Source organism: Brassica oleracea, chromosome C6 (genome assembly GCF_000695525.1).
Source record: "Brassica oleracea var. oleracea cultivar TO1000 chromosome C6, BOL, whole genome shotgun sequence".
NCBI lineage: Eukaryota > Viridiplantae > Streptophyta > Magnoliopsida > Brassicales > Brassicaceae > Brassica > Brassica oleracea.
In genome coordinates, this window is record NC_027753.1 from 20,189,302 (window position 1) to 20,196,921 (window position 7,620).

General features: G+C 31.5%; 1 pseudogene; it reads left to right on the forward strand.

Moving 5' to 3' along the window:
• Positions 1-311: 311 nt before the first annotated feature.
• Positions 312-1,793, forward strand: LOC106298593 (annotated as a pseudogene).
• Positions 1,794-7,620: the final 5,827 nt, after the last annotated feature.

Below are 7,620 nucleotides of genomic sequence, written 5' to 3' on the forward strand. Positions count from 1 at the left end.
TCTAGTGATCAGTCGAAAAACATGAATAAATATTTTCACCTGCATGGTAATTTTGTCGAGTAACCAGGAGTAAAACATTTTTCACCTTAAAATTTTACTCTAGAAATGACATTCGGTCACAAACATTTTTTTTTTTTGACCAAAAAAAAAAAATGACATTCGGTCACAACCAAAGTTCTCCTGCAGAATAATATCTCCCGGCAAAAGACGTCCAAAACAATATCCTATCGTTTCATATCAAATGTTTTAATTCAACAGAAAATATCATTATAATGGTCAAAAATATTTATTCAAGACACAAATTACACATCAGCATTATCGACAGCATTGTCAATTTTTTATTTTCTTCGATCCTTTTAAAAACCCTCTCTGCAAAAACCTCTCTCTCTCTATAAACAAATCACACTTGCATCAAATACAAACCCTCTGTAAATAACAAAAAAAAACACAGACAAGAAAATAATAAATGGGTCTGATTAGCAAAGAAGAGATCAGCAAAACAAGGAGATACTCATCTTCTCTTTGGAGATGCATCAAGACCATCTTCGTTCTCTTCACTATGTTCCTCTCTTTCATCCTCTTCTCTGCTCCTATCTTCCTCTCTGTCGCAGACGCCGTCCTACCCTCCATCATCCTCTCATCCTTCTTTTCTCTCCTTCGTCTTTCTCCGTCGACTGTTTCTTCTCATATAAGCAACTACGATTTCAGATACTCCCTCATCGATATTCCTCTCATCTCCATCATTAGATCTGCCATTATTCTCTGTAAGTATCCCCACAAGCTTCTTTATCAAAAACCCATAGCTCTGTTCTTAAAAATTGTTATTTTATATGTTTTTTGTGACAGGTGTTTACGGGCTCTGTGACGGACCAAAGCTATCAAGGGGACCATATCTGACCATAACGATGATATGCTCGATATGTTCATTAATCTACGTGTCTTTTAAGGCAGCTGTTGTGTTCGGCGAGCCAGTGGTCGGAGACGGGGAGGAAAGTTTAGAACAGTGGAAGTGGCTCTGTTTGTGTGTTCGTGGGTCTTAGCCATCGGTCATATCATTGTGGCGTACAGAACGAGTTGTAGAGAGAGAAGAAAGCTCTTAGTCTTCAAGATCGACATCGAATCCGTAAGTTTCTCAACATTTGATTATTCTTTCATCATTCAATTTAAAAAAAATAAATATCTGAGATGCTCTTCTTCTACCACTTATAAAAACCAGACTCGGTCAGAAATGGCATGTGACATTAGATATTAAATTTACACATATTCGGGCACAAGGGTTCTTGAAGTTTGTATGTCGTTTATAGGTTTGGAAATGACTAGTCAATTTAGAACGTTTGATTTTTCACTCCCAACCAAAAGACCAAAATTTATTTTGATTAACACCTTTTTATGCTTAAAATAATTTACTTAAAAATAGATAGTGACGAATAAGTAGGATTAATAGGGCCCTCAAAAGAATAAATCACATTTTCCTAAATGAAAATGTTTCCGAGTGGGAACCGTGTGAGGTGAATAATGATGGATTGCTTTACTAATCTACTAGGTCATGACAATGTCACTATCACCTAATTTAAGACACGCCCCATGGTTATTTTTAATGAACTGTGACTAATAAATATAATTTAAGGTTTTAATTGTTGGGTTTGTGGTAATCTAATGGCAGGTTTCAGCTTGTAAAAATGTGTTTCCCAGATACCCGAAGATCCTTCTACAAGAGAGACTCAAATAGCTAATATTAGAAGACTATCAACACTTGTACATATATATACTTACGATACAGTTATATATATATATATATATATAAAAATATACGTATCAAATGCAACGTCTTCTGGGATTTGTTTTCTCCTTACAAGTATCAGGTAACAAAACCCACCTCATCGTTTTTATATACGAGAAATTCTTGGGTTCACCCTCTAGGGAAAACCTCTAGATTCACCGACCAATAGTGTTTTAGTATTTGATATTTGATATTTGATATTTGATATTTGATATTTTTTAAAAAAAGAAACAAAATTGATTTTCCAAATAAGATTATATTTTTAAAATAAAACAATAAAAATATATAAAAATAGTTACAAAAAATAAATAAATAAATATTGTTAAACCGTTAGCAAAATACTAAATCCTATACCCTAAATCCTAAACTCCAAATCCTAAATTATAAATCTTAAATCTTGGATAAACCGTAAACCATTGGAAAATTTTAAACCCTAAATCATACATTAAAAACTAAATCTTAATAACACTAAACCCTAAACCCTAAACCCTAAACCCTTGGATAAACCCTGAACTTTTGGATAAATCACAAACTCTAAATCAAAAATATTTAAAATTAAATCCTAGAGTTTATGATTTATCTAAGGGTTCAGAGTTTACCCAAGGGTTTAGGGTTTAGTGATTAAGATTTAGGGTTTAGTGTTATTAAAATTTAGTTTTTAATGTATGATTTAGGGTTTAGTATTTTGCTCAAGACTTAACAATATTAATTAATTTATATTTTGTAACTATTTTTATGTATTTTTATTATTTTTATTATTTTTATTATTTTATTTTAAAAATATAATCTAATTTGGATATTTAATTTTATTTCAAAAGATATCAAATATTAAATATTCAAACACTATTGGACGGTGAACCTAGAATTTCAAAAGAATTTCTCTTTATATACTAGTGTTTCCGTATAATAAGGACCACCAACTTGCATATACTAATAACTTGATTATTAAATACTAAAGTTGCTTTGGTTACTATCATTTTTGGAGTCTGTGAGTCATATATAGTGGATGTATAACCAATTTGAGAATATGTGTGTTGATAATGTTGTTAATTGTATGTTTTGGTTACAGAAAGGTCCAGAGGATAATCTGTAAAGGAGGGAAGAACAGATAACGAATGGGCCTTAATATAACACTATTGCTTTTCCATGTGACACTATCTAAGACAGCTCCAATGAGTTGGCAGTTGTTTACTATATTATAGATTTAAAATTAGGTAGACACACACACAAACAAAGAATCGTTGTAGGAGGTTTTGTTTTCCCTTACTTTAATGAATGATCCACCGTTACACTTTTGTCTTTTTGTTTTGTTTGTATAAACCTTATTTTCATCAATGAAATAAGAAGCCGAAGGCATCTTTCTCCCACTTCTCTTTCTTCTCTTGTACTATAATAAGAAAGAATATATTTACACATATTGTAAGTTTGCATATGTTTTGTATGGAACTTTCTATATCCACTCCAACCCTTAGAAACTGTGGACATAGTGGACTTGTTTGTCGATTAAAATGCTTCATTTACTTATTATGTGGTCATTGAATTCAAAATCTTGTAGTAAGAAATGTGTTTTAGTGTTTTCTTACTCCGTTGCACAAAAAAAGAAAGAAGAAGAGCGTTTTCTTACTCCATGACTTGACTTTTTGTAGATAAACATGCAATTTATTTAGTGTTTCAAAAAAAAAAAGTGTTTCAGAAAAAAAACATGCAATTTATCAAACTATGTTTGTCCAGCGGTTCCAACGTAACTTATTTAATGTCCTATTGAGTGCATATAATATAGTTTCGAACTATAAAACGGTACACTACGCTCGAAGATGATCTCATTTTTCGATTATCCTGAGAACTAAATTATGGTCAGTGTAGGTTTGGACTTCGACCCAAGTGGTTTACATGGTGGGTCATAACAGATGATTGGTCCACCTCCTGGCATTAGTTGGAAGGTATTCCAAATTCGGGTCAGACAGTGTGGTACGCTTTCGGGTTAGTCAACTCTGTAGCACTAAATGTGTTCTTCCCGGGACCGACTGGATCAGCCGATAGGGTTTATAAAAAGAAAAAAATGATCTCCTTTGCTAATAAAAATCTATCTGATCTTTATTTAACAAATATATACTTTAAAAGTCCGCAATTTCTAGGTAATCCGTTTGTTAAACTGATTACTATAATCCGTTTGTTAAACTGATTACTATAATCCGAGCTTATTAGGCCGAACTAAAAGTATGTGCAAAACGTTTTCAAATAGATATGTTTTTGTTTGACCAAAATCTTCTTATTAGGCCGAATCAGATTTGGTCCTTGGCCCACTAGATGAAACTCTCACCGGGATACATAGTTTGAGATAAAGATTATAGTTCTTTTTATGCAAGATTTGGTCCAAGCCTTCCCTCAGTAATATAGGGTCAAGGACCTTAAACTAGACATAACGAATTTACATAAAAACAATATCGATCAGAAACATGTTGACATTACAGAAGAAAACCTTAATTAGACCTACCAACCCTTCCTGATTTAGGACCAAATCAGTAAAGGTTAGGAGGAGACCAATCAAAATACGTGGCTAACCGGAAGTCCGCATAGTTTTATCGGCAAATTCTAGTTTCATTTTTACGTGTTTTCTATACTTTTAGATTCATATATTTATCGTGGTAAGGTTGGTTCATATTAACATGTTGTGTTTAAAGTTTAAACACCTAACGTGCTATTAAAACGGAATCCAATTCTAGGAAAATTATGGACCAACATTTTTTAATTGTATTATTATTTAAATTAATTATTAGTGTGAAGTTTGATTTACTTTAGTTATTACCATATTTCATAAAATTTACAAAACATGAATCTCTATAAAGAAAACTTATTTTAATAGTAATACATGAATTATTAATTATTAACATATTTTAAAATTTTGTCAAAAATATGAATGTTTATAAATAAATTTGTACATATCATAATTAGGTTGATCCAGTGTCATATTTTTCTTTTTAATAATGAATATGATGATAATACATAATCAAATCACAAATACTGTTAAGAGGGATTTCAGAACAGTTTTTCAAAAAAAAATTATTTATCATGTAAAACAGAAGTAAATGTAAAGAAAATGTTACAAAAGAAATATCCAATTATTTTTTAATGAAAAAAATAAACATATCCAATTAGGTATTATCATTTTATTTTTTAGCTTTTATGTGTATTTGTTTTCGTTTATCGCACTATGTTATAAGAAACTAGAGAAAATAAATTTAATACTTTCACTCGTTTTGTAGTTGTTAAGTTGAATGTCATATAATTCATCATAAAGTACAGTTAAATCTTGCACATGGAAATAGGAAAAAATAAAGGGATAATTTTCAAAATACCCTATTTAGGATTTAAAATTTGATAATTGCATTTTCTATTTTATTTTTTGAAAAATACACTTCCTTGATTATGAATTGACTTTTTTACCCAAGATATTTTAATAATTAAGATATTAATTCGAAATTAATATATATATTCAAAAATAATAAAAAGAATATCATTAAAATAATTTATGTTTAAGATAACTATGTGTGTTGAGATAAATATGTCATAATCTTTCCGAGTTTCTTATGGAGAAATATTTTCCCATGCCTCTAATTGTTCTTTTCTTTCAACAGAGTGTAAATTGTAGCTTGAAAGTTGTACCTTCCTAGCAGCAAAGAGTTATGATTAAGAGTTGTTGTGGTGAGCATGGTTACATGAGCCCTTACCTCTGTGTACTGATGTCTTAAGGGGGAGTCAAGACCGCTCATGCTGAGGAAGAGAATGATGAAGAGAAACAATATCAAATGTGGATGCGGAAATGACAAGATTTTTTATTTTATACCATACTTCATACAAATCTTTCTCATCAAACCGTTGTCAGATTAGTCACTGAAATAAAAATTCCATTTAATGGGATTATTATGTTACATTGTTTCTCCAATGGCAGATTCGATATGTTTAAGTAGAAACTGATGTAGCTTCTTTTTTAACTCTTCGACCTTTTTACTGGCTTCACATCTGTTTTTTATCAGATCATCGAGCCAATAGTTTACTGCTTTAAAGCTGACAAGAATAGACTCTTTTCCATTTGCTTCTTCCTTCTTCACAGAGAAGGACCCTTTCTTCAGTGAGTTCTCCAAATATTTAAAGAACCATTGGCTTGAAACTCGGAGTAACTCCTCCGCTAAACTCAGTGACTCTTTTAACATGTTCTTACCTTCAAAATTACTTATTTCAGAAACAGAACTATGTTTTGTTGAAGGTTGTTTTACACCCTTGTAAGCTTGGTTTCTTGGACTTGTTGTATTCTCTATGGGATTTAGTTTCTCAGACGTGTTGTGAATAACAATGTAGTGATGATGGTCTTGGTGAGCAGTAGTATCATCTTGCTTTCCAGGCTCTTTGAATAAGTTGAACTGGGAAAAACTGGTCACTACAGCATCTTGAACCCAAGCTACTGCATTCTTCTTAGCTCCTAATCTACAAGAACCGTTGTGAGTAAGCAACAGACAAAGTGCTTTGCAGAAAAACGTTTTCAGAAAAACATTTAGAACATAAAAGCGTTAAATTCCAAAGTCGTAGCTAGCACGATTGTGTCCTGAACGATTACATCTTGAGCAAGCTTATTTTCGTGATTTTTTTTGAGCTGTTGCTTGTTCTCCAAAGCATTCATATCTTCTTTTCACAGGTCTTCCAGAACCTCTTTTAACATCTGCAAAATTAGAGAAATAAAAAAGGAAAACAATTTCAGAAATGGAGAGGATACGAGAAGGAAGGAGACGAGTCGCAGTCTTGAGTTCTTTTTTTCAAAATACTAAAATAATTTAAAATATTATTAAAAAGATATGGAAAATATACTGTGTAAATATATTAAAAGTGATAATTGGTAGATTCTCTAACGATTTTTAAAAAAAATTATAAACAATATATTAGATTTTTAGAAATATTAAGATTGGACAATTTAGTAATTTAATATATATAAGTGTATTTTTCCAAAAACTTAAATAAAGGTGTAGTTTTCAAATTATATTCTTATTTGAATGCATTTCTCCAAATTTTCCCATAAATAAATCAAAATTAGAAATAAAACACATAAAAATAAAAAGAACCCTTACAAAGACGGATGAGCATAAAAAAAGTTGTGAGGAGGATGAATGTTTGTAGTTTTTAGATTGATTATTGGTTTTTGATTTTCTAAAAACTGTTTTTTTATCCAATCATGATTTTGATCAAATAGATTTCTATTTTTTGTAGAGATCCACGTTTAAACATGACTAATATTTGTATGATTCCGAAAGTAGAGAGACCCACAAGGATGACGGAATTACGGCCGATAAGTCTTTGCAATGTTGGTTATAAGATTATCTCGAAGGTTTTGTGTCAACGATTGAAAATTTGCCTTCCAAGGCTAATTTCGGAGATACAATCGGCATTTGTGGCGGGCAGGTTAATATCGAATAATATTCTTATAGCGCAGGAAATGTTTCATGGACTGAGGACAAATAAGTCATGTCAGAACAAATTTATGGCAATCAAAACAGATATGAGTAAGGCATATGATAGGATTGAGTGGAAATTTATTGTGGCACTTCTACACAGAATGGGATTTGATCCCCACTGGATCAATTTGATGATGAAATGTATCTCTTCGGTTCAATATAGGGTACTTATCAATGGACAGCCACAGGGACTTATTATCCCTCAACGAGGTTTACGGCAGGGGGATCCTCTGTCTCCGTACTTATTTATTATGTGCACTGAGGCATTAATCGCGAATATTAAGAGGGCAGAGAGAGAGAAACAACTTACTGGTTTAAAGGTGGCACGAGCGTGTCCAG